The sequence below is a fragment of the Nelumbo lutea genome, chromosome 2 (assembly GCF_056320005.1).
Source record: "Nelumbo lutea isolate HS-2025 chromosome 2, American lotus-T2T, whole genome shotgun sequence".
Lineage (NCBI taxonomy): Eukaryota > Viridiplantae > Streptophyta > Magnoliopsida > Proteales > Nelumbonaceae > Nelumbo > Nelumbo lutea.
The window spans coordinates 71,949,935-71,975,110 of record NC_142685.1 but is presented as its reverse complement, the minus strand read 5'-3'; the positions used below and the strand labels follow the sequence as shown (position 1 = coordinate 71,975,110).

Sequence of the window (25,176 nt, the reverse complement as noted above, 5' to 3'; positions counted from 1 at the left end):
CCATGATTCGAAACTTTGGCCGATTTGGTCATACCCCGATAACCGTTTTGATTAAAAAATTAGTGAAAATCGGTTGACTGGCCAATTTAATTGGAAAATCGATGAACCGGTTTCAGTTTCATGAAAATGCCTAGGTCTTTAACTAATAAAAAGTTTAAAATATGTTCAACAAGATTCAAACCTATAACCTGTTATTTTTATATATTGCTTAATTACCATTAATCCACTTCCTAACTTATATTAATTAATGACTATTTACTATACATATTACTTTATTATACATATATTTAAAAAAAATATAAATTAAATGACTTGAACCCTAATCATTTATTTTAAAAATTAAAGAAATTGCCATTATATATACCACATCATCATGGTTTAATCCCAGTTAAGCCTCTAACCCGTGAACCTCTCCCTTCTCCAGTTTTATGCCCGGCCCGATTCTCGGAATATTAGTTAATTTGTATGGTATGGTCAGTTAACTCAGTTTGCCACCCTACACTTGTTCACTCTCTCATTCACAAATGAAAAGAAATTCTAGTATATATATGAAGTGAAATCTGAGGATTCTCCCATTACTTTTTTTTGTCAGATCCCGTTGAGGAAAGTCTGGATTTAGAGAAATCTTCTGAAGACATTGATCGACTCTTCTCAGGAAATCAAATCCCACAAAAGACTCAGCTTGACAAGGATTCGGTTGCCAATACTTAGTTCATTAATTATGGTTACCTATTTGAAAAAAAAAAAAAAGAAATTGTTCGCATATTACTACATGTATATATCACAACACAACTGTAAGTCTGTATCATGCTTCGATTTGAGCGGTGGCCTTTTTCTTTTCACCTGGATAGAGAAATGGTTGTGGTTGATAGCTTTATTTGGCCTCACCTTTATCATATTAAATTGTACTCTGGGGTAGGCCCATGTCTCCCTCCCATACTTCCTTAACTCTCCTCGTTTTTTTCAGTGCTCTTTTACTCAGAGATAGCCTGTAAAAGCCTTGGCACCACCTATTTCCATAAAAAAGCTTTAGAACAAGACAAAATCACCCCCAAAACCCACCGGCTTTTCCTTAATTTATGCACCAAATGACCTGTCTCTCATGTGCTTTTCTACATTATTATTACTCCTCCCATCAGCCTAATCCCATCATCAACCCTCCTGGAGTAGTAACTTGAGTGACTGCAGACTTTTAGGTTTGATTGTTGAATCATGAGAGAGAAGAGAGAGAGAGAGAGAGCTGTTGAAGGAAAAAAGGTGTCTGGAATGAGGTTTGATCCAAGATCCTTCCATTTCATCCATCACTTGTCTTGATTTCTTTTTCTTGTTTTCATTATCATGGGTTTCCTACACCTTGATGGACTGATCTCGGATCAGGCTTCATTCCTCACACCAGGCTTTCCATTTGATGAAGAACAACCAGGTGAACTCTTGCTCTGATGGATATGCTCACATAGTACTTCTTGGTATAACAGATTTAACATTTTCTAGCACCAACTATCCTCATCAAAAGAAAGAGATAGAGATGATATCGTTCCCTTTATAAATGCACAGTTGGTTGAATTACTGATGAAACTGAATTACTGATCTACTTCTCAGTATCCTTCTCTCAGCAGTTTGATTCTATTCTGAGCTTGTTTTGTTCTCATGCATGAAACTTTGTGTTGTTGAATTCTATTCTGAGCTTCCCTTTTGTTCTGAAACTAAGTCAAATTATAGGGTTTTTCCATGATCACTTTGTCTTTTTCTTGTTGTTGTTCATGGTTACTATATGTGAATCCCTGGAGAAGTTTAAGCTAGCTTTCCATTTTTCAAAATAAAATAGGAGACTTTGGAATGCTTAAAATACTTTTTCTGTAATTTGTTTTCCCCTCTGGTTTTGATTTAGGTTTACATGCCTTGAGTGTTGTTGGCATGTATAAGCTCTTAATCAAATTTAGGCTTCTCTGAAAGTTTAGAGGTACAAGAGTTAAAGCTTGCTGGATAAAGTACTTATTGCTTTTCTTTTTTAATTTTTTTTTATCAATTGGCTCTTACTTTTTTATTTGTTATACATCTTTTGATATAGTCCTTGTTAATTCCCTTGTAGTATCGAAATATGTGTATATTATTTTATTGAAATAAAATAAATATATTTTTATTTCAATAAATTATTTCTTGTACCAGTCATATTTTACATGTGCAATTTTCTTGGATATATTTCCATATTTCCATACATTTCTTAAATTTTTGTATGGTAAATCAAGTGATTGGTACTGTATTAGTTTGGCCAATGGAGACTATTGATCAATGGAACTATATCTAAAAACACAATGCAATCCATGTTTAAACACTCTAACCAGCATCTCTATTACTCTATAGTTTTATGGTTTTACAAATGTACAAAACCTCAATAGTGCTAGAGCTGCAGCTATCCTGAAGTGCACCCTGAACTGTAAATGTTGCACTCATGGCTTTGTAATGTTGCACCCTGTTATTGCATAATGTTATGATGCTCTATCTCATGTAGACTACATATTGATCATTTGATGCAACTCAAAACCACAAATCCACATTTAAAAGCTTGAGGTGCATGCATTTCATATTCACCTCTACTATCTCTATTGCCTCTTTTGCTTCTCAACCCCTTGAGAATTTTGTGGGTTTTTATTTAAAAAAATAAAGAAAATCAGAAAGGCAGGGTATGATATGATTCAGTCCAGATCCCCTACCCACAGGATACTACAGCTGTACGTTGGGAACATCTCCTCAAGAATGGTAATATATAAATATGTGAGGTGTTATCAATGTAAAGATGTAATAATGTGTGGGTAGGTGTGGATAGTAGGAACGGGATCTGCTCCTCACAGATGGGTGCTTCACAAGCACGTCCACCGTGTATTGAAAACATCTCCATGAATAATAACTTATAAGTACGGGAGATGTTCCCAATACATGGTAGGATGTGCGTGTGAGTTCTCGCGGATAATATCCTTGTGGGTAGAAAATCCCAAGTGGGTATGATTGACTTGGACTGCCATAATTTTCAATGTTTGAATATCCAACCTTTTCACTAATTGGTTCAGCTTCATCTACTTGCAGATTGAGTATATATATTGAATTTGAAAATGAGAAAGATGGCACTAGCTACCTAGTTTTAGCAACATTGTAAGTAATTAATATCAAATTATTGTTTTTTTTCTCTTTTTCACCTAATTAATGCTCTTTAATTTTACTCACTTATTTAGTTGGTTTCATTAGAAGATGCTTGGCAGACTCAAGAAAGAGCATTTGCCTCTGAAGCAAAATGATTTTTTGTTTCCTTCATATTACTACTGCTACTAGTTTGGCAGAGACTACATTAATTATGTTTTAAACAAAGCAATTTTTTATGTATTTTACCATGTGGAAAAAGTGTAGTGATGACAAATAGCAATTAAGGCCGAGTTTGGAAGGAGTACAAATGCAAGTATGTAGAGTGCAAAACCTTATATTTTGTATTATTTTGTATGCATTTACGTTGTACATATTTGCATTTGTACTGCTTCCAAACTGAGCCTTGGAAGGAGTATATTTGCATTGTACATATTTGTATTTTTACACCCTCTTGGTTGGATTGTATAGTAACTTTTAATTGCATTACTATGTATTTATGTACCTGGTTCTTCATCCTTGGAGATAAATGTTATCTCAATGCGGGTGAGTCGTGTCTTTATGGTGTGTACTTGGTAGGTTCTTGTAAAGCCTACCTAATAAGATGATAAGGGTGTCCATGGAGTGAAACATAGAAAACATAGAACATGTATCATCAATGTCTCAATTAATTGAATATCACGCTTTGGCTAGGGGTGGCAATTTCTACCCTACTCGTTACGTACCCATCCTACCGGGCTGGGGTGTTTTTTTTTTCTTTTGAATAGGTTTTGAGGCTGAGATGGGCTTTGGGATTCTACAATCTGTATGAGTACAGGTAAGGTAAGTGCTAGGCTAAACCCAACCCTCTCCAACCTGCATTTTTGTTGAAAAGCATAAAAAACTTTATGTATTAGGTGTTGAATTTAATAATATTTTGAATTTTATGGGAAGGATATGATAGTTGATAATTTATATGCTTTTACAAATTTTTATCAATTTATTGAAAATTTTGTTGTTTGTTTGTGTTATTTTACTTATTTAGTGGTTATATAAAATACGAAATAATAGAAAATTAGATACATGCTCTAAACCCAACTCACCTACATTTGAATTTGGGGAGGATAGGGTTGGGGAGGGTTTGGATTTTCAAACTAACCCACTATGGATTATGGAGTGGGTAGGGTTGGGAGGTATAGGAAGGGGGATAGGATCTAGAATTTACAAAACACTCCCCGTACCCACCCCATTGCCATCCCTACGCTTGACCTAGTGTTCTGAGAATGTTGAGTATATGCTGGATTTGATCACCAAAGTATGTAAAACTAAAGCGTCTTTTCATGGAAATCTTGATCCAATTAGTGCTGAACGGTTAAGCTATATTATTATTATAGCTAAGAGCAAACATGGCCTTGAATTTTTCTTATTATTCTGATCTATTCTAATATATAACACATGATCAGTCCGTAGCTTACTAGATAGCTAGCTAGCCATGTTTTTTGTCCGAGCTTTTCCATCCAAGATCAGGTTCATCTTTGTCGGAGAGACTTGATGTGCTTCTCACCCTTTGTCAGAATGTTCTTTTCTCACTACACGAAGCTTGGTTCTCTAACACAGTTCTCATGACCATGATGTAAATCCCATGTATCATTGCTCCTACAATAGGTGGTGACAAACCAATAAAGCTCATGCGCACCGAAGAATGTATCATTCCCCGGATGGTTAGATCAGAAAAATTGGGAATTAATCAGGTGATTGGTTCTGTTTTACTCCAAAACTATTGTTTTGCCAAAAAATCATTGATTTGGTCAACAAACTGTTGATTCGGGCAATTGAACCATTCAAACCATTCAACGGTTTTAGCTATTTTTTTATTTTTCTTATTTTTTTGTCAGAATGGACCATCCGTTCAGTTCGAACAGTTGGACCATTCAACCTAGAAACTGGACCCCTAACCGGTTCATTGTCCAATTTAGTTTTAGGAGAGAGAAAGCACTGATAGGATGAGTCACAGTCTTGAGAATTATAATTTAAACTTGTACAAAGACGTATTCGTCAAGTAAATTTAGGGCTGCCAGCAGGTCGGAACATGGTAGAACCAGTCCTGAACCGACAAAAGAAATTCATGAATCCAAAACCGACCCAGATCCTATAGACTCTGTAATTTTTAGGACCCAGAATAGACAGTGGATTTTGTCGTAATTGGAGGATGAGTCACAGTGTTAATATCAAAGGGTGTGGCCACGCCAATCTAAAGAGACCTTATCTTGGTATAGGGGACTTACAGAGAGTTTTCTAAGAGGAAGTTTTTCTAGAGAGGGAATCAGGTTAATGTCATCTGTTATTTCTTTACCCAAGTATTTTTTTTTCTCTTCCTTTATTTTCGTAACATGTTTTTTGCTTTTGTAAAATAAACTTATATTTTCCTTTTTTTTTTCCTTCCACATATCAATTATATTATTTTCTTCATATTGTCATTTTATTCTTTTTCCCCATGTCATCCATGTATGAGAAGTTCAAATAGTTAGATCCATTCGATCAGTTTGTATTCTGTTATTAGTAGGTTTCTACATGTTAGTTCTATTGATAGTTGTCATATGTGGACTTCTCATGGTTATCAGTTCTCTCTCTCTCTTTCTCTCTCTCTGAAACAACAAATAGCTTGGTATGAAAACATCTTGTGGGAAGGGGCTGAGGAGATGAATTTTTTAATCTGATCAAAGCCAATGAAGCATAGTTATTTTGGTTTGGGTAAATCTGCTTACAAGTTGATTCTCCTTTCTGGGATTTGATTAATTTCTATGTGGGTTTGCCTCCAATAAGCATGAGCCTTGACGATGCCTAGGTTGGCTGTGATAGGGGCTATTTAACACTAAATCGAATATCTTATCCTGTCTAACTACAGTTGTACATTGGGAACATCTCCCCACGAATCTCTCTCTCTCTCTCTCTCTATCTATCTTATATATATATATATATTGGTCTGTCCATCTCAGCATGTCTCTCCTTTGAGAGAAGTTAATTATCTATTTCTTCATTTTTTGCATTTTTTTCTTATTTTCTTTTGTTTTAAAAATATAAAACAGTAATCATCGCTTATCTCGATTAGATTAATAAATGTGCACAAATTTAGAGAAAGACCTTTGGGTTTTCGAAGGCCTCTTATTTTAATGCATGTTATTGTGCATAATGAACTCATTAAAAATGATAAAAATTAATGAAAATTTAAAAAGCTGAACCCATTTTATTAATAAAGTTTTATTGCAAAAATTAATAAAAATAACATGTATTAATGCACTTTTAATTAAATATAAAAATAAGAAATTTAAATATAAAAATATTAATTGATAGTTTTAATAATATTATTAGATAACTTTGTATTAATGCACTTTTAATTAATTAATAATTTTTATGAGTTGAGTCCTTTATTGTGCACAATGAACTCATAATAATTTTTATGAGTTGAGACCATTATTGTGGACAATAAAATTCAGTATTTTATACTAATTAAAAATAATGAAAAATATCAAAATTAATTAAAAATCTGGAAAATTCTAAAAAAACTAAACATAATTAAAACACTAAAAATAATTAAAAATATTGAAATTAATAATATTTTATATTAATAAGGGTATTTACCAAAAATAATTAAAAAGGTACAATTTATATTATTAATAGTATTTCATGATAATTTCCAAAAGTTACTGTATTTTAAATAAATACATTAGTTTAATAATTATAATATTTTAATAGCTAACAATATTTTAATAATGAATAATAAAAATTAATAAATTGTTTATAACTTAATCTAACGCGATTAGGTCTATAAATTTGCAAGTTCAAGCAACTGTTTTTTTTTTTTTTTGAGTTAGGTCTAGTTGAGATATGCACCAGTCCTTATATAAAGCCCAAAGCTCAAGCCCGAAGCCTGATCTATACACAAAATGTCTTATTTTCAATATACTTTTATAATCTAATATTATATTAATATAGTAATAATTTAAAAAGTTAATAAACTAATTTATGTTTCTTAATAGTAAATTGATATTTATTAATAATTTAAGAAGCATATATATATATATATATTTTATATTATATAACATAAGTACTTTTTTATATATGTAATAGTATCAGCCTAGGCTCGGGCTGAAATTTTGTCCAAGCCTAAAAAATAATGGGTCAGGCCAGGCTAGGTCATTGGGCTACTCGACGCATGAATAGGTCTAATTGTATATATAAACAATTGTATACATAAAAAATCGATTGAAATAAAAATTTAAACAACTTTTCCAATTTTTTTAAATGGACCTCGAATAGCTTGGTTCGGTCTGTGGCTTGGCCTAGCCCAAGGGTTGACCCATGGACCAGCCTGGCTCACGGCATGGCATGGGCCCGCACCGAACTAACCCTCCAAATTACCATTGGGGAGGGAGGAACGGCTCGGGATGCCCCGTAGGCCAAGACGGCATGGCCCGCACTTGTAGCGGCAGTGGCGGGAAGACGGGGGGAGAGAGTGAGAGAGAAACCAAACAAGTTTGAGTGTGCGAGAAGACATGTGTTTGATTGCACTTTCCATAATATTGTCAAGGTATTTTGGACTATGCACTAGATCTGAAACGTGTCTGAGCGTGTTAAGAGCCGACTCAAGCTCTATTATTTTCAGATCTGAAAATAAGATTCAAATCAAGTTCAAGAGGTAAAAAAAACCAAACAAGTGGGAGGTCTGATAAGCAACATTTTCAGAATTAGACCTTTGAAAGTGCAATCAAATGACCCCTAAATCTCTTCTTAGACTATTATCAACTTTATCCATGGGATAAAGCGGGATCCAATAACCTAGCCATCTGTTCAAAATAAAGTAATCCCTTGTTAATGGATTTCTTTTCTAAATTAATAAGACAAAATATCCCATACAGGGTGATTTAAGGAATTACCAGTCAAGACCTGTGTGATGCACAAGCTTTATTTATAAGAAAATTTGAGGAGAGGCCTATGACATTTCCAATTAAGCTAGCAGTGCCCATCTAATTCCAATTCAAGTATTATATTTTGGGTTACGTCTAGTTTATCCAATCACAATCTAAGTTGTGCTCTAGTGAGAGTGGCCAATTGCCTATTCTTTAGATAAATTTGTATTATTTTTTGTATATTAATGCTAATTATTTATTATTTGTATTAGTTTGTTATTATTGTTAGGTAAAAATATAAAAAATATCCTCATATAACAATTCTATAAACCACCTTTGTGTTTGACTCTAACAAAGGCGTCCCTTATAGTTTTGAGAAAAAGTGTAAATACATCATTTCCCTTAGTTTTTTAGTAACAAAGGCATTGAACTTACCAGAATACACTTATCATTGTTAAGGCATTATCATACACAATTTAAAGTTTCAACTTGACCCTCCATTAATTTATTTTGGTAGACAACTTTCAAAGAGTAATTCACCCTACTCTTCTCGGATGAAGTAATTTTAGATGTAAAATTAATGCATTAAATCAACATTTTTTTTTATTTGTATTGTTGACGAAAGAAAGGTATTTGCACCTTTTCTAAACAATAGGGAATGTAGTTTTTGTTAAGGTCAAAACACAAGGGAGTTTCATAGGATTGTTAGAAAACCCAAGGAGGTTTTATAATTTTCCTTATTTTTAAAATGGAATTTAAATTGATTTTAAATTGGTTAAACTATATTGAAAATTAATATTTTTTATTAATTTTTTGTTTTTATTAATCCTTATTAAATTTTAACTATATTAAGTTTTTATATTTTTAGTGGAACTTAAGTTGGTTTTAAATTAGTAAAAATTATTTATAAAACTAATAGTTGTTAGATAGTTTTGTATTAGTTTTATTTTAAATTTAAATTGATAATAGTTTTTAGTTTATCTTATTTCTTTTCTTAGTTAAGTTATTTTTATTATATTAATAAATATATATTATCAATATCAATAATTAATATTTATTTTAATTTTATTTAAGTAACTTACTAAATTAATGTTACTATGGTTAATTAATTCTAGAATTGCCCTTACATCTGAATTTTGAACTTCCAAATATAATATTAGTTATATATGTGTAATGGGCATTTTATTGATGATTCTTGAATATTACACAAAAAAAAAAGAATTTTAAGTTTTACAAGACTTGAATGGTCACATATTGGGCCACCAATTACTGCAAGTATTTTAAACAATTTACCTATTTATGGTATTGAAAATAAAGCCTTTTCTATAAGTTTTGATAATGTTGCTAATAATAATTCTTCTATAAATATTTTAAAATCTCAATTAAAACCATTTATTTAAATGAAATTTTATTACATATTAGATGTACTTGTCACATTTTAATTTTATGTGTAAAGAAGCTTTAAATATCATTTCTCATCATAATTCGAAATTTAGAAATTGACTTATGTATATTAAAACTTTTGAAACAAGAAAATAAGAATTTAAATATTTATGTCAACAATATAGGATAAAATATAAAAGATTTGTATTAGATATTCAACATGGTGTAGTTCAACATATTTTATGTTACATAGTTGCAATTCTTATAAAGAAATTCTTACAGATTTTTATAATGAAAATGGCCCTATGATTTTTTATAAGTGAAGAAGATTTAGAAATTGTAATTCGTATAAAAAATTTTACAAGATTTTTATGATGCAACTAATTTTTTTTCGGGTATTTATTACCCAACCTCTTGTGTTTTAGTTAATTAGTTGTATATAATTAGTGAATGATTTGAAAAATATATAAACGATTTAAGACATAAAAATATCATTGAAGTAATAGTAGTTAAATTTAAAAATACTGGAAAAGTATTTTTCCTTTATATTGTTTAGCTGCAATATTAGATCTTATGATTGAAAAGATATTGTAAATGTTTTGTTTAAATAGTGGATTAGAAACACTAGTTCTAATAGTGGATTAGATAATGTTTGGTCATTAATAGATAAAAAAAGCAACAATCAATTACCACTTCATCAACAAGTTCATTCGTTGAACTTCATTTTTATTTACAAAGCTAATTCAATAGATTTTCTTTCCTCTTAGGAATTGCATAAGTTTGATATTTTAGACTAGTGAATAAGAATATAGGAAAAAATATCTAATGATTCCCACCATGGAATGTCATCTACTAACCTATTCGGTGTGTACAATTCTATCAGTCTTGTTTCAATACAAGTATTAGGGTATTGGACAATGTGAAAAGTTGTATGAATGACAAAAGCCTGCAGATGCACATATATTTGAAAGGTTAACTGGATGCAGATAATGCAAATAATTAGAGAGGTAGGTTAATATAAAGATTAACCGGATGCACAAAAGCCTGCAGTTCACAATTAGTTATATTGCAGAAAATAAGGATAATATAAAGATTATTCCTACCCTCCAAAAAGTTAGATTGGTAGGTAATTCAGGACCACAACAGTCTTAATACTGACAAATATCAAATAATCAAACAACAATTAACTTACAAATGTGTTACCACTAGAACCGGCATTCCCCACTCAAATTCCTTCTTATTGACCTTTGGTTTAGCTAAGTTGCCTGCTATCCTATTAGTAGACATAGGAATGCAATTGAACAAGCAGTTCAGATTGGTAGATAATATGTCAATAGATCAATGCTTCTCTGATTTGATGTCTACACACCATGGTCCTTCAACCTTTGAGTCTTTGACAGCAATTAGCTGATTACAACTTCACAAGCTCCTTCAATTTCTTTTAGATATGATGATTTACCTTGTTTTAATATAAATTTCATTAGTATTTTATATCGAACTATTTCAATTTCTCTACTTGCTTATTGGTTATAAAACTAGGAAATCTACATAAATTTTTAGATTTTTTCTTTGTCAAATTTCATTGCCTAGGAAGGCTCCTAGGCACTCCATTGTTACCTAAATGTTGACATAAAGTTTTTTTTTTTTATCACCATTAAAGCCTTGGTTTTTAAGAAGCATGCCAAGGAGAAACCTCCTACAAGATGCCAATTCAGGTAATACTAAGGATTCTTAGTGTAATTGAAAACCAACAGGAAAATTCCCAATTTAAATGATTTAAATTGTATAGACAATGCCCTTCTATAATAATCAAGGTTGGAAGAGAACTGGAGATACCACTTGGAGGATAGATTATGAAGTCATTTGGGTGCATCTAGATCATCAACTCCTTTCATCCGAGAAAGTGTGTTTCAATACCATGGCTCAGATTATCTAGAACTTCCCACTAAGAGCCATTGGTGGGCCCGAACAGATCTATATTCTGGGGATCCCCAGACAAGTTTTCTTGAGCCTCCTAGTTTTGGCCATCATACTACAAGTCACCCTTATGACAATTTCTCTTATAGATGTTCAGAGCAAGAGCAATATTTGGATTGGAGGAATTCTTGTTCATTATCTAAAACTGTTTACATGGATGACTATGATCTAGATGAAGAATTCAATCTCCCATTCAATGATATTTATAGTAGGCCATTGGGAGCCCTTTCTACAAAACCAGAGTTCCAAAGTAATGAGTGTTTAATTGCAGATGCACAACTTTAGATATCTTCAGATGTTCCTGTCAATGGGAAATGGTAGTAGCATTTGCTAGTTGAATGGGTTGTGGATTTCCAATGTGGTTTCTTATGTGCTTTAGGACTGAATGGGTCTTCTCTCAATGTGCTTCAGGACAGTGGTCTAAGGATCCAAAAAGCCACTATAAACATGTTGCAACTGTAAACACCTAAGTTAATTCATGATCTCAATTTCATTCCACTTTAGATGTTTGATCACTTTGGATTTGTTTATGTGTGCTAGTGTTGTGCGATGTTTATTTTAGGCATTCAACACAAATATCTTTTGCAATCAATTCTCATTTGCTTGTTGTTGAGGGAAATCTAGGAAAAAGAATTATTAGAGCAATGGATACAAAGGGTGGATATATCATACATAACTATTTGATTGGCATCTTCTTATTTTAATGACATAAATAGTTTCCATTAATGCATATATCATACATAAGTGAAGCATAATTTCCACATGGTCACAAAGGAAATTATTTTAATGACCTTGGGGCGTTTGTCATGGTTGAAGAGGATTTTGCCTTACAAAATCTAAACTTTGGTAAGCTTTATAGATGGGTAGAGTATCTGTCATTAGCATGGGGCATTTCAAAATCAAGACATTAATAAATCTTCATATATCATATGAATGGAGATTCCAAACGAGTTAATGCAAACACATCAAAAGGTTCATACATCATACATCAGTGCATGGAATTTAATGCAAACACAAGATTATCCACCATCTCTTTATACAATGAAAAACCCTCATCAGAAGGGGTTTCAGATGAAGAAGGGAAATAATAGCAGCAAGAAGAGATTCTAGGCGAAGGAAAATGGGGAGGGGGTTGTACCTATTTTGTTTGCAAGTCTTCAAATCTTTGACCATAGCAAGTTACCTTCGATGGTATACCTACAAAACGGAGAGAAAGATTAGCCATGGAAAGAAGAAAAAGAAGAACGACACACTCGAAGAAGAAGAAGAAGAAGAAGAAGGAATTAAGAAGATGTACACAGGTCAAATGGTCGACCTCAGGGTTAGGGCTCAAACGTATTGTGAGTTTTTATCGAAAGATCCCCTTTTTCTCATGAGCATGTGTAGAGAAACACACATTCGAAGAAGCTAGAAGACTGCAAAAGCTTCAATCGAAGCTTCTTGAAAAAGCCCAATTTCAGGCTTCTCTCGTCTTCAACGGTTTGCATCTTTTTCGAAACAGATCTACCATTTGAAACGGGAAAATCTCAAAATTTGGGCTTCCAGGCTTCTAAACAACCCGAAGCCCGTGCGAGAAGACTTTCCAAATGCGACCCAAATATAACAAGCTAGTAAGTGCTGTTGTTGTTAAAATACAACTTTGTTCTAGGGTTATTTTAGTCTTTTCTCTTCTTTAAATCAATGTATTTTTTGTCTCTATTCTCAAGCAATTGTATATAGGGGTAGTATTGTAATTTTATTTTTTATTATGAATTAAACATACTGGGTGGCAATTCTCTCTTTCGATTGAGATTGTAAAACCATATTCTATTCGACTTCTTCTTCTCCATCTCTTCCCCTTCTAGCTCATATCAAAATCTCCTTTTTTATTTATTTAATTAAATACAGGCTTAATAACATGGTACTAGAGCATAGTTGATCGAGTTTTTTGATTGCATCAATGAAGGACACTTGTGACTAGCTCGGATAAGGTTTTATACCAATATGAGAAGAGAGGAAGGGGAAGAACCTAAAAGGATTGATCGCCCAAAAGGTTAAGAGGCTTCTATGCTTCAAGTTGCATTGTTGCTCGACTGTTTGATGGTGGTTTAGACTCCGTCTACTTGATAGTTCGAAGAGGGACTATGAATGTGAAGTTCGGCTGATTGTTTTTTGTGCTTGATGTGTTTAGTGGGTTATTTTCTAGGAATTGGAAGGTTGGTTGACTCGTAAAAGAAGTTTTTATGTTGTTGTTCTAGGTTTAGGGGTTGCGGCTATGCTGTTGAAGTTTCAAAACCAATAGTTAAGTCGGTTGAATGTTGTTGTTGAGTTGGGAAGGTGTTTGTCTTGGAAGAGTATTGTAGAAGTAATTGATGGCTACCTCTAGCAGTGAATAGATAACAAGTGTTACGGTACAACCTGATTTCATCGCTATACAAATGATGTCAGTTATACTTAATGTTACCAACTACGTACCATGGGCGAAGTCGGTAGAGGTAAATTTGATGGCGAGAGGAAAGTTAAAATATATTAAAGAAAACAAAACAAATCCAAGAACTGCAAGGTATGATGATTGGATTCAGGAGAATGCACATATTATGACATGTCTTTGGAACAGTATGGAACCTCATATCAGTGTGAACTTGATGTTCTTCGACACTACAAAAGAAATTTGGGAACATGCTAAGCGGTTGTATTCTAGACAAGACAATGTAATTAGAATCTATTTGTATTAGGAGTATCTCCAACTACATGTAAGGTGATAGGGGTGTGGAAGAATACTATGCTTGCTTAAAGAGTTTGTGGAATGAGTTGGATTTGTATTAGCCTCTTCTGATTGATTTCAAAGTGCAAAAACAACAGAGAGATCAGTTGGATGTGGCACATTTTCTTTTTGGATTGAGGTCTGAATTTGAACCACTCTATGCCCAGATTTTTGGTAGTAGTGACATACCAACACTATCAGAAGTCTTCTCCAAAGTAAGAAGGGTTACGAGTTCATATATAGATAGCTCTCCAGTATTAAAGAAGTCGACTAGGGTTGACTTTTCTAATACTAGAACATGCTAAGTAGTTGTATTTTGGACAAGACAATGTAACTAGAGTCTATCAATTGTATCAGGAGTATTTTCAACTACATGTAAGGTGATAGGAGTGTGGAAGAGTAGTATGCTTGCTTGAAGAGTTTGCAGAATGAGTTGGATTCGTATCAACCTCTTTTGATTGATCTCAAAGTGCAAAAACAACAAAGAGATCAATTGGATGTGGCACATTTTCTTTTTGGATTGAGGTCTGAATTTGAATCACTGCATGTCCATATTTTAGGTAGCAGTGACATACCTACACTATTTGAAGTCTTCTCCAAAGTAAGAAGGGTTACAAGTCCACATATAGATAGCTCTCTAGTATTAGAGAAGTCAGCCCTAGCCACAACCAGAGGTGGTAGAGGTGGGTCACGTGGTAGAAATAACTATCCTAGAGGGAGTAACCATGGTGTGAGAGGAGGTCACAATGGTGGTAGAGATAGGAATTTTAAAGGTCATGGTGTCAATAATGCTAGTCGATGAATATCAAAGAGTGCAACTATTGTGGATAGGAAGGACACATTGTGAACTATTGTTATGATCTACATGGCCCACCTTCTACTTGGGCCAATCATGCTATTGTAGAAGGAGATAGTGGTACTACGAGAGATTACTCCACTGCTTAAGGTATTGGGAAGGAGAATGAAATGATTTCTATCGACTGAGAAGAGTATGAAAAACTTTACATGTCTTCTTCTTCTTCTAGGTATACTGCAACTCTTGCAAAGTCAGGTACACATGTCTTGTTTCTTCTTTTAAACCATGAATTATTGATTCTGGAGACAACCTAATCGGTTACTCTACATCCTGTGTTTCTGGTACCGGTGATGTTTCTTTACATTATGATTTTACTTTACCATTAGTCCTATATGTTCATAAATTTACCTTTAGTCTTATGTCTTCTAGTAAGTTGATAAAATCTTATGTTATTTTTTCCATCCTATTGCATTTTTTAGGATCTCAAGACGGGAAAGACGATTGGTGGCAGGCATGAAGTTGGAGGATTGTATTATCTTGATGGTGGTGGGTCACAAACAACTCTTCATTCCTCTATTACATAGTTGCAATGGCATTATCGGATGGGTCACCCTTCTCTTCCAGCTCTCAAGAGTCTTGTTCCAGAGGTCATGTCTATTTGTGAATTACAATGTGAAATTTGTAAGCTTAGTAAACATCATCGTGTCTCTTTTCTTCCAAGGGAACCTATTAGAGTCTCAAGTCCTTTTGAACTTGTTCATTAGATGTTTGGGGTCCTTGTCCAGTTAAATCTTATAATGGTTTTAAATATTTTATTTCCTTTTGTTGATGATTTTTCAAGAATTACTTAGATTTTTTTTAATGAAATCTCGTACAGAGGTGTTTGATATATTTCTATCATTTTATGCAGAAATTAAGAATCAATTTGGTATTTCCATTAAACACTTTTGATCTAACAATGCAAAAGAATATTTCCAACTCCCATTTTGTATGTTTTTTGAATCTCATGGCATAATACATCAATCATCATGTTCTTCCACTCCACAACAAAATGGAGTAGTTGAGCAGAATAATAGTCATTTACTTGACACTATTCAGGCACTTTTGATTCAAATGTCAGTTCTAAAAAAAAACGTTGGAGTATTGCTATTCTTACTTCTTGCTTTCAGATTAATCGCATGTCATCTTCCGTGTTAAGTGGCTCCCCTTCTTTATGTATTGCCTTTCCTTCTCAATCTCCATTCCCTTTGCCTCTACATGTCTTTGGTTGTGTTTGTTTTGTTCATCACTTGGGCCAGATGTTAGATAAGTTGGACACTCGTGCTCTTAAATGTATCTTTTTAGGATACTATCGGACCCAGATAGGATATAAATGTTGCAGTCCTTCCCTCATGTGCTCCTTTGTTATTCTAAATGTGACATTCTTTGAAAATGTTCCTTTTTTTTCCTTAACTAAACCTACTTCTCTTGATACTCAATCCCCACCTCCTCTTCCCTTACCAATGGAGAAGGTGTTTGTGCCTATTCTTTTAGTCAAGAGTCAATGTGACCACTGATCCATCGAGTGTATGCTCATGGCCCTCGTGGTATTATGTTTTAGCATTCTCTAGCTCCATCTTCGCCATCAGTGGCTCCTTCATCGACGGATCCATTTCATTTTGATCTTCCCATTGCGCTTCGCAAAGGTAAGCATGATTGTAATGAACATTCTATATCTCGTTATGTTTCTTTTGCCCATTTATCTCCATCCTATCGGAATTTTGTATCCCTTCTATCGTCTATGTTTGTTCCAAGATCTGTTCAAGATGCTCTTCTCTCTCTGGAATGGAAAAGGGCGATGGATGAGGAATTTCATGCTCTTCAATCTAATCATACTTGGGACCTTACTCCTTTGCCTCTAGGAAAGAAAGCAATTGGTTGTTGGTGGATTTACAATGTTAAGCATCTTGTTGATGCTAGTGTAGAGAGATATAAAACACTCTTAGTAGCCAAAGGGTATACACAAACCTATGGTGTTAATTATACCGATACCTTTTCACCTGTAGCTAAAATGGGTTTGGTCCAGTTGCTTATTTCCCTAGCTGCACACTTTGTTTGGTCGTTGTTCCAGTTGGATATTAAAAATGCATTTCTTCATGGTGACCTAGAGGAGGAGGTGTATATGGAGCAACCTCCAGGGTATGTTGCTCGGGGGGAGGGGAAGGTAAGGTGTCTTGGTTGAAGAAAGCAAGTTTGGGTTGAAGCAATTTTCGAGAGACTAGTTTGGGAGATTCAATAGTGTAGTACAACAATTTGGGATGACATAATGTAGGATTAATCATTCAGAGTTCAATAGAGATACTACCTCTGGGAAGATTGTGTTGGTAGTCTATTTTGATGGCATCATTATCATAAGTGATGAGCATGGCATTGAAAGGCTCAAACAGTTCTTACAAAACTAGTTCTAGACTAAGGATTTGGGGCACTTGAAATATTTTTTGGGCATAGAAGTTGCATGGTCAAAGTGGGGAATCTCTCTCACACAAAGAAGTATGTGCTTGACCTATGGAAGTAATTGGTCTTTTAGGGGCAAAGCTAGTGGATACCCCTATAGATCTGAATGTGAAGATGTTTGATAGTGAGGGGGAGTCCCTGGCTGATTTGGACAATACGAGAGAGTAGTTGGAAAACTGATTTATTTAACCATTACAAGACCTGGCATTTCCTTCAGTGTTGGATTATTGAGCCAATTCATGCAGAACCCAAGGACAATCTATTGGGAAGGTATTGTTAGAGTTCTACGCTATTTGAAGGGTGCTCCAAGGATGGTAACTCATGCTTGGTGGTGATTGCTAAATTAATAGCAGTCTTTTGAGATATCTGAAACCACCATAATCTCAGAGCTAGTCAGCGATTCCAAGGATGGTAACCTTTGCATCCACAATGCATGTATCTTCATCTAAAAACCCATTTGAAGGGTTTTTGAGATCATTAGCTATAATGAAATTGGGAAAACCCTAGATGGAGGATGAGTTGCTAAACCAACTCTAGCCTTTGAATTCGATGTTCTTGTTTTTGTTTTGATCCAACATCCTCTCAAGATGTATTCCACATGCATCTTATCCAGATAAAGCTACACAGAGAAATAGAGTCAAGGATTTGCCTTTGGGACTCTTTCTTGTAGTTAAAATGTCTCTATGAACACTAAGTTTTTAATTGCTAAAAGGAAATAGGTTCTTAAAATAAAGAATGCAAGCCTTAGTCCATCTTTGAAAAAAGAAGAGATGTTTTAGTCTTTAGGAGTAATCTTAAGGAGGTTATCCTCTCTCTCTCTCTCTCTCTCTCTCTCTCTCTCTCTCTCTCTCTCTTCAATCCATTTAACTAAAGTGATGTGGTTTATTGGATCGGGTATGGTTTGGTTTCATTAATCTAACCTATTTACTGTGAATGGCATATTAACTATTGCTTATGGTTAATAATTTTGTTTTCTTTTATTATAACTCATACCAAAATAAATTAACTATTTTCGTGATTAATTAAAAATTCCCAAACAATATTACTATTTTTAATAATTAATAATTTTCATTTTAGTAATATTTTTGGGATTAATTACTAATATTATCGATAATTTACTAATAGTTTAGCAAAATTAATTAATTCTTTTTAGGACTAATTGAAATATACCAAAATTCACTTAAAATCTATTAGTTATATCCACGATTTATTAAAAATTGTCAAAAGTTAATGCCAAAATATATTACTATTTTATTAATTATATTAGTGATATAATAATAATTCATGATTAATTAATTAGTGATATATTACCACTAAATTAATTAATTACCAATAACAATTAATTATTTTATTAATATTAAAATTAATAAATTAATACATATTTCATGAATAATTAAATTGATTATTAAATTAACTATTATTACCATTAATAGTAGTAATATTTTTATAAATTAATAATTATAAAATTTATTAATTCATATTTAAGAATTATTAACTATAATTATAAATTTATTAATAATTTTTAAATATTAATTATAAAATTTAAAAATAATTAACTATTTTTGTGAATAGTTTAAAAATACCATAAAATATTAATATTCTTAGTAATTAATATTATTATTAGTAACTATAAATTAAAATTGGTGCTATTAATTACTAGGGGGACTCACAAGTTTCATTAAAGGAATTTGAGGCAAAAGGAGCTAGGGGTGTGCCTTGGATTGGGTGGGCCTAACTCGAGCCCAACCCAGTTCAACCCAAGCTTTTGCACAAAGTTTGGCTTGAGTTTTTGAACTTCAAGCTGGGTTTAGGCCAAAAAACTTAGTGCTAACCTAAACTCAAGTTTGGTTTGGGTTGAGGGATCTGATAATTTAAGCTTGATCCAACCCAATTTGAACTTGTGCCAACATTTTTTGATATGCATATTTACATATTATCAATATGTTTTACCTGGAAATTGGGTTATAAAGCTCAATATGCCCAAGCCCAAGTCCAGTTCAAGATGTTAGGTTAAGCCTAGGCTAGGATTAAGTTGGTACTCGGGCCTAGGTTGTTAAATTATTATTAATTATTGTTATTCTACGTTTGTTATATATTAGTAAATTATCAATAATTATTAAAAATCATCAGTAATTTTTCTCTTACCAATGTAGGCCTAACTCGAGCTTTAACCAATATCTTGATTTGGGCTTAGGATTGGATGTATTGAGCTTTATAACCCAATTTCTAGGTAGAATATATTGATAATATGTAGATATGTATATCACAAAATGTTGGGCGAACTCAAATTGATTGAACCCAAGGCCTCAACCCAAGCCCAACTTGAATTTAGGTTAGGATTGAGTTTTTTGACCTAAGCCCAACCTATGCAAAATCTTTGGTTGAGTTGGGTTGGGCTTGGGTTAGGCCTACCCAAGCTGCACCCCTAACTCCTTTTGCCTCAAGTTCTTTTAACAAAGCTCGTGCACTGCACGGGTCTCACTAGTATATATATAAGGCCAAACACTTCCCTCCAAAAGCTTAGGATCTTTTTAGTTTTAAAAATTATGGAAATATGGAATCGAAATATGATTTCGAGTCTGATTTGGATACAATTTATTTTTGATAATTAGATACATCCCTAGTGAAAGGACAGGGAAAAATGTAGTTGAAATACAGGAGTGATCTAGTCCTTTAAAATATGTATCTTTTTATTTAGGGTAGAATACTTACACCTCTCCTGGGGTGTTGTCAAATGCTGATACCTCACCTCAGTTTTGCCTATTCACTTGATCACTCTCATAGTTTAGGGTTAATCTACTTCTTCCACCTTTGTATCTGCGATTTGGGCAGACTTCCCTTAACAATTTCTTAAAATTTGAATGGACCTGGCCCGAAAGCTTGGGCTTGATACATTGTAAATCCTTCAAATTTGCTTCCCTAATCTTAGTGGCAAAAGATGCTCAAATAACATTTAAAAATTTTCAATTTTCTGCCGCATGAATGAAAAAGTGACAAAAGTGAAAAAATTGAAGTAAAACAAGAGTTAGATATGATAAAACTGTGTTTAATGTTTATAAAAGAGAGTACTTTAATCAGTTTCAAAATATATCACCTAATACGACAAATGGGTTTGCTACAAATACAATGTTACAATGCTCATCTAATTATACCGTGGTTTTCAAAACCGGACCGGATCAGACCATCGGATCGGAAAACTGGGAATCGGTCAGTCCGTTTTACTCTAAAATTGTTATTTCACCAAAAACCATTGATTTGGTCAGCAAATCACTGACCCGGGCGATCAAACCGTCTAATGGTTTGGCCATTTTTTATTTCTTTTGTTAGAACAGGCCGTCTGTTCGGTTTGAATGGTTGAACCGTTCACCCCGAAAAATAGACCCCTGACCAGTTCATTGTCTGGTTCGATTTTAAAAATCTTGAATTATACAATGTGTGCAAATTTGATAGAATAAATGAACCCAACTGAATGGTGGCTCAATTGGTACATTAGCTCGATAATCCCAGCAGAAATGCAATTCGAGTCCTGTCATCTACCTCAAAAGTTATTAGTGTGTTGTATTAAAAATATTGAAAAAAAGATGAAACGTTTTGTTAGCTATTTATTTATTTATTATTTAAAATTACAAGGCTCAGTGTGAAGAATACACGTACAGTAAGTACATTGCAATACCATACATGGTATTTCTAAACATTATATTTGCACCATGCATATTTGTATTTACACTCTAGCTTAGTTTGAAAAGAGTACAAATACAAATATGTATAGTGCAAGAAACAAATTTGTATTTTCATTCTTCGTTTGGAAGAGTATAAATACAAATATGTACAGTACAAGAAACAAATTTGTATTTACACTCTAGCTTAATTTGAAAAGAGTACAAATACAGATATGTACAGTGCAAAAAGCAAATTCTGTGAAATGGAACATCAAGACGTCTTCAACGGGTAACTTGAACCCCTCACTTTGCTTTTGCTTCCGATGTGTTTTCTATTTTTGTTCTCTCAAATTGAGTTTGGATCTAGTCCCAACAGCTATTGCAGCCATGTACTGGGAACATCTCCCTCGTCTTCCATGAAAAGATGTTCTTAATATACAGTTGCAATGGTCGTTGGACCGGTTATTGGAAACCATGTTGGGACCAGATCCAGACGAACCAAACCCCTCGCAATCACCCAAAAGAAACCCTATAATTCTTTCACAAGGAAATCCTAGAAGCAAAGCCCTAAGGAAAGCAACCAAGGCTGCTAATGCTTAGGGACATTAGTTGCTGCTTTGAGGAAGCTGATGAAACCTATTTGGTTGGGTTATTTCATTTATTTGAAGAAACCAACCTTTATGCCATACACGCAAACAGTGGTAAGGACATTCAGCTTGCACAAAGGAGGGCAGGCTTTATGTGTTATTTTGCAAGTATTTGCTCTGTTTTATTTCTTTCTTAGTATTTGTAATTTCATACTGCATAAAAGAAATTTTAGGTCCCATTTGGCTCGTCGGAATAGGGGTCTGGAATCGGAATCAGAATGGGTGGATAGAATTGAAATCTCATTTTCATTCCTGTTGGAATAGTATTCCCCTATTTGAGGGAATGCCCATTCCCTACTCCTCCCTTGGGAATGAAATTCCAGTCCTACTGATTTCAATTCTCATTTCCATTCCTATCTGAGCGAAGAAGACTATGGGAATAGACCATTCCAATTGCAAAGGATTTCAATTCCGATTCTGACTGCAAGCCAAACAGACCCTTAAAGTGTTTCATCTTTTTTGTTGCTTGATGCTAATAGCCTGCATTGTATCTTTGTATTTGTAGCAATGGGAGCCTATACCCATTTGGGAGGGGGAGGAGCCCATACATTTTTGGTGAAAAAACAGGGATACAAAAACATACACGCACCATAAAAACATGGGACTCTACCGCACATTGAGAACATCTGAATTTGATATATATATGTACCAGTATATACACACACACCATCTATTAGCCATCTCTCTATCTACCAATATATACATTATACATAAAAATTATTTTTGGATAAGCTAGTGTTGAAGAAACCCATAGAGTTGTAACTAATTCATGCTTCCACTCTATGATTTGGAACTAAGGCTCAGTTTGGAAGAAGTACAACTATAAATGAGTGTAAAACCTTATATTTTATATTATTTTGTATGTATCTGTATTGTACATATTTGTACTTATACACTTTCCAAACTAAACCTAAGGATCTGTTAATTGTATAGCTGCTAATAATATGTTCTATAATTAATTATAATTAGTGTTTTTGAACCATTGTTGACCCGAACGGTCGGACCGTTCAGCCCAGAAACCGAACAAACAACCGGTTCTGTTTCACCCCTAACCCATTCTTGGGTCAAAAACCGTTCAGCCCAGACCGACCTGGATGGTCGGTTCCATTTGACCCGAACAGTGGTTCACAGTATAAAGTTGTAGGAGAGAATTTTTGTCTCAAATCTAAGGAAGAAGAAGAAAAGAGAATAATAATAATAATAATAATAATAATAATAAGAAGAAGAAGAAGAAGAAGAAGATCTGAGAACTTAGAGTCTGTTGCTGTCACTTCATTGTCACCATTGCCGTCGCCATTATCATCACTGGTGAGCGTTAAACCACCCTCCTCTTCCTTCTTCTTCCCTCCTTCCCTCCTTCCTTCCTTCATTTCCTTTCTCTTTTTTTCTTTTTTCCTCTCCTTTCTTTCTTTATTTTTTTTTCTTTCTCAATCGACAACATCACTTTCTCTCCTTTCTCAAATCTCATAAGCCCTAATAGCAAATCGTTCGAACCGTTCAATTCGGACGATCAAACCACTGACCCAGAAACTGGTAGCTAGAATGGTTCTGTTTCTGAGTCGGTTTTTAAAATCTTGATTATATTATACAAATATAAGAATGTTCCTGATGTGCGGCTGTAGTATTTTGTTGATAGGTGTGGATAATATATCCGAGCATTTTTGTGTTAGACTGTCCTATCAATATGATCAAGGACTTCAACGAAAGTTTTAGTAAAGAACGAAAAAAAAAAAAGGAAAAAAGAGGCTATAAGATTGAAACCTGGCCTAGTGAATACCTACTACAACCCAAAACTGTGAATCACTCTATTGCATTATTAGTTTTTCTATAAATATGAATTTAAGAAATTATGATTTTGAAAATCGACCCAGAAACAAAATCGTTTTAACCATCAATTCTTGAATCAAATAGTCAGAACCCTGGTCGGACATTTTTAGAGTCCAAAACCAGACCTAGAGACATGACCGATTTTTGAGTGAATTGGTCCGACTGTTTGATTGGATCTGATTTTTAAAAACATGTAAGAAAACAATAAATTAAACATTTGGAATAATTAAATTTCAAGTTTTAAATAATTGGATCGAATTCGGATTCTTTTAAATCCGATCTGATTAGAGCCCTAATGGGGGTGTTCACTGCCTTTTAAGCCAATAGATCATGAGCTTAGAATCATCTTTAATAATAATACAATTTCTCCTAAATTTTGTAACAATCAGGTGTGATTAAGCTTCCAAGAGCTGCCCAAGCGCTAGCCTTTGCAAAATTGATGGGAACCATGGTTTTTAAAATTGGACCGGACCGGAAAAATTGGGAATTGGTTAGATGATTGGTTTCGTTTTTCCCAAAAATTGGATTTTCCTCCAAAATCGTTGATTTTGGTTGACGAACCGTTGAATCGGGCGGTTAATCATTCAAACTGTTCGAACAGTTTTGACCGTTTTTTATTTTTTTGAATTTTTTTATTTTCTTATTAGAACGGGCCGAGCATTCGATTCAAACAGTCAGACCGTTCGACCTAATAACTGGACCCTTGACCGGTTCAGTCACCGGATCGGTTTTAAAAACCATAATGGGAACACTTGCTTACATTTTTGGTTACTGCAAACATCACCATCATCTCTTGCTATCACGCCAATTGCACATCAACCATCCACTTTCCTAGAAGCATCAAAGTTAACCTTCATGTCATCTTCCACTATAATAACTTTGCTTGAATCACACGACTGAGGATCATTAAAGACAAAGCTTAAGCTCTTTTTGCAAAGTGCCATCCAACTGGTTGGTGAGGTCTCCTCCTGGTCATAGTGGAATTAAACTCTACATACCTAGCTCTAACCATATCAATAATCAAAGGAGTAGGCTAATATATAAAAATTCTTGAAAAGGGTTCGACTATAATACCGGAAGATAAGATATTGGAAAATTTTATGACTAATCTACCAATATCATAAACTGTTAAGGATTTAGAGTAGATTTTATCAAAACTCACAGGCGGGTTTTGATTGGTCATATATAGAGAGATATAACCCCTAAATTTACTCCAAGTGGAAGGGCGGCCACCTTAGTTAACCATTCTCAAAAGATAGAAAGATAAAAATAGGGAAAGACTTAGCCCACCTTACCCTAAAACCAAAATACAAAACACACAATCTCACCATCTCATCCCAGACATTTTGTTATTCCTGATTTTCCAAATATACCACAAAATCATAGTGACATTTTTGTTATTCCACAGCCCCTTGAATGAATTTGGATCTGCACCTCACACCAACTTCATAACACATTCCAATTCATAAAAGATGTTCCCAACGCACAGTGGGATGTGTTTCTAATGTTGATGTGAATTGCGTTCTGTGAGGAACAGGTCCCAGCTATTGTGTTCAGCTAATCCTTATTCATCTATACAAACATTTCAACGCTTAACCAAGCTGTCCCAGAACCTGATTTCGCTAACCCGACC

The 25,176-nt window shown here is 33.8% G+C and overlaps 1 long non-coding RNA gene across 2 annotated transcripts; it reads left to right on the top strand.

Annotated features, from left to right (window-relative positions):
- The first annotated feature begins 1,286 nt into the window (after positions 1 to 1,286).
- On the top strand, positions 1,287 to 15,536 carry LOC148871478 (uncharacterized). Of its 2 annotated transcripts, none has more exons than XR_016106890.1 (3): positions 1,287 to 1,423; positions 3,082 to 3,147; positions 15,397 to 15,536. It is a non-coding gene; the product is annotated as an uncharacterized LOC148871478 (long non-coding RNA). The 2 variants fall into 2 exon arrangements; XR_016106891.1 differs by lacking the exon at positions 15,397 to 15,536 and adding an exon at positions 3,241 to 3,576.
- Positions 15,537 to 25,176: the final 9,640 nt, after the last annotated feature.